The sequence below is a fragment of the Montipora foliosa genome, chromosome 5, assembly GCF_036669935.1.
Source record: "Montipora foliosa isolate CH-2021 chromosome 5, ASM3666993v2, whole genome shotgun sequence".
Lineage (NCBI taxonomy): Eukaryota > Metazoa > Cnidaria > Anthozoa > Scleractinia > Acroporidae > Montipora > Montipora foliosa.
The window spans coordinates 26742157-26745978 of NC_090873.1; positions in this window are offsets into that span (position 1 = coordinate 26742157).

Consider the following 3822-nt stretch of genomic DNA (forward strand, 5'->3'; position numbering starts at 1 on the left):
ATAGGGAATGGCCACCAGAACGTTGTTTAAATATAATATTAGGGAGCTTAAGCAACGACAACGGCGACGGCAACGAGAACGTCATCTCAAAATATAAATTCACGTTATTGTAATCGCTTCGTTAATATTTCAACTTTTTTAATATGACGGGGGTGTGGTAGTTCCTCAAAAATGACGCTGGTAGGAACGGCGCTCAATTTAGGGCAGAAAATGAAAATTTATCCTCAAGTAATGACGTTTTCCATAAAACCTAAAATTTGGCTATTTCACGTTGTAGTTTTGCTGACGACGACAATGAAATGGACAAAAGTGAAAAACACATGTGCAGGGTGTGCAAAGCTATTGTTTTTGCCTACTAAATATGCAAATTTGTGACGTTCTCGTTGCCGTCGCCGTTGTCGTTGCTTAAGCTCCCTATTATTCCCGTTAAACCAAATGTTCCGTGCGTTTGAACGGGTCGTCCAACATTGTTGAAAGCGCGCGTTGAATCAAGTTTAAATCGGTTTAAACTTTCACTTAACATCGATTCAACTTTTCCTTTGTTCTCGAAAATGTTGAATGGTGTTGAAGTCGTTTGAACACTCTGTTCAACAATTGTAGAACAAACGCATGCTCACATCAGGCAACCAAAAGTCAATGTGGCCCAGTTAATCTGGACGAGAGAGAAAAGACTGGTTTCTAGTTCTTAGTTCCTCTCAGTCAAATCTCGCGAAAGTTGGAACCTTTTGAACGGCCTCCGCACAACGTTGTCTAGTCGATCTAGAGCAGTTGATAATCTTGTCATGGAGAAATTTCAATTTGACGCAACGGATTTCAATGCTTACTTAAGCCTTTTTTAAAACGTTTCAAATCGCACTGTGACTCATTTTATTGTACGTTTTTAGCTCTTGATGTGTTGTGCAATCCAGGGAACAGAAATACCTCTTGTTCTCAGTCTTATGTCTACGTATAATATTATCTTATATCAAAAAAGGATTTCCATACTATCCAAAATTTGTTGGAATTGTTTATTTGCTCGATCTCATACTAAAGCACTTGGGCTAACTCTTCAATCAGTACTGTTCTGCCAGACCGATTTACTTTGAGATTAGGTTCCCGCAAGAGCCCGATAACCAATCACAAGAAACTAAATTGACGTCATAGCGTCATCGAACCTGAACTGCCTTTGTTTGTTTTTGGGAAAGGTAGTCTAAAAATAGATCAGTCTGTGAAGATGCCGTGGCTTAGTATGGAAGTTGTTCACTCCTTGTCATGGGCTTCTGGTTTCGCTAAAAATTGCAAGATATTTTGATATTTTCAGAGTAAACCTGTTTTTCGACATGATTGGGGAAGAGATATTTCTTTGCCAATATTGAACGAGGATTTCCTAGCTCACATCAATAAATTTGTCTTTTAATTTTCAACAGGTATACGCGAATAAACTAAACATGACATCCAAGAACGCTATTGCTTTTATTAAGGCACTCATCATTCTGATAACTTTGATAGTTGTCAACTTTTTTGTTCTTCACTCAACAACGTTAAAGATGCAGAAAAGTAATATGGTACTGAACGACTTCGCATCTCGGACCAGATGTCTGCTGCAAATGGCAACCAACTCCTCAACAAAACAAAGAAGATTCTGTGCTTACTCTTCTGCCAGAAAAGCTGCAAAAAAACAACTCTCTTGATTATCATAAACACGGTTCCTTCTGAGGTTAACAGGAGAAATACATTAAGACAGACGTGGGCAAAGCAATCATCTTGGACATTTGCGGCTAATAGTTCTAATTCGATTTCAGTTTGGAGTAAGGTTGTGACTATCTCGTATTTTTTTGTGATGGGATTCGACGGATACTCTGCTATCGACGAGATTGTCAAAAGAGAATCAACAGTTTACAAAGACATTCTGCGTGTGAATTTAATAGAGACTTATGCTAGTTTGGTAAATAAAATATTGCCTACCTTTGAGTGGGTAACAACACTGGACATAAAACCACATTACATAGCAAAAGCAGACCACGATGTCTACATTAAGACGCCTGAACTTGCAACGTGGTTGGATAAAACTGATTCCATCTCGCTTTCGAAACTCTACGCTGGGTTTGTGAAAAAAAAATGCACCAGTGAGCCGTGAAGTCAAGAGTTCGTGGTATGTCAGTAAGGATGACTACAGTTGCGCTTTCACTTTCAATCCTTTGAGACTGACATTTAACGCCAGAAGCAACGCAAGGAGCCCGAGACTTTGGGTTCGACCGGTGACGTCACGTTTAGTTCACGTGAGGACGACCGAGAACGAGGCTGGTTTGATGTATTCTTTAAAAATGAAGAGACAAAGGAAATAAACAGGTCCAGGCATCTCAACTACTCTGCTAATGTCTACGTTGAAAGTTGAAAATTCAAAAGTGCTTGTATAAGAAGTCAATAACCTTCACTGCTTCCCTCGCTTTGATTTTATAATCGGTGAATAGGCCATTTCCGAGTTCACGTCTGCCCCCTCTTCAAACTGCGAAGTTTTTCCAATGAAAATTAGCTTTCATTCATATGTAAAGTAGAACTAATTACCATCACAAAAACTTCACACTTAGACTCACTTTGAAGAGGAGGCAGACATGAACTCGAAAATGTCCTATTGAAGGCGCTGAAACCGGATTTTCCCAGGTCTTCCAGAAGTAACGCCGAAAATAAAAAGTCGAAAAAATGAAAGAAGCCTAGGATTCCAATAGCTACTCCTGATAACTCCTACAATGGAAGAAGCAGGGTAGGGGATCGAGCTCGAATGCGGCATATTTCTCATCACTCCCAGAGCTGCTTAGTCCGATAGCGAACATTAATTACTTTTTGGTTTGTTTCCTCAGAAACGAAACGAATCTATTTTGACTTCAGGGTTAACTATTTACACAGTAAAGTTAAGTGGTAAATCAAAGCAGAGTTGTAATTGAAAATCTAACATCAATGGGAAGCAAAAACAAACTTGCAAACACGTGAACCTGAATCGCAAATCATAATGCTGATAAACACAAAAGCGAACGAAATGGATGATTTTGGGTTTGATTAAAGCGACGTATTGTTGAAAATCTTCGAGTTAATGAGTAATGTTAACAGTCTTATTTATTTATTTATTTATTTATTTATTTATTCATGCTAGATACTATATACTACACACTAAAAGAACAAAAACATTTACTGTAGTGGGGAAGGACTAGAAGGGAACCTACGAACCATTCGAGCTAGTCAACCTTCAGGGGCACCCAACGACCAATTTGTTCTAAAATGTATTATTATACCCCAGTTAATGAAAATAAATGTTATTAAGGCATTTTCAGGTGTTTTTCAGTGTTGCTGGGAAAACATTATCTGTTCCTTTTTCCCAGCAAGACACACAAGAAATTTCCCAGCCAGCTAGATAAAATTGGTTGGTTTCCCAGCCAGCTGATCAAATTTATTTCCCAGCCAGGAATTCCGCGCGCTTTCAAATCCCTCGATCCAAAACGAACGAACAAAAGCGACAAAACCGGGACAAAACAGGTTTTTTCCGCAAGCGCAATCACTCTGACTAGCCGTCGTATGTTTGGGGGAGGGAAGGGGTTCTTTTTTTGTTTTTTTTTAGTCGTCCTCAGTCTTCAGAGTTTCTACAGCCAGCTCGGATTGAAATGCTAGAAAAAGTCAGTAATTGCCAGGCAAAACCTCTATCAATAACAAAATTTCCCAGCCAGCTCATCGAAACACCTGTATTTTTGCCAGCCAGCAAGATTCCTCTGGGGAACAGATAATGTGAGGAACAGATTCGTTGGGTGCCCCTGAACCTTCGCACTAGTAAGTCGTAGCAATAAATTGGGTTAA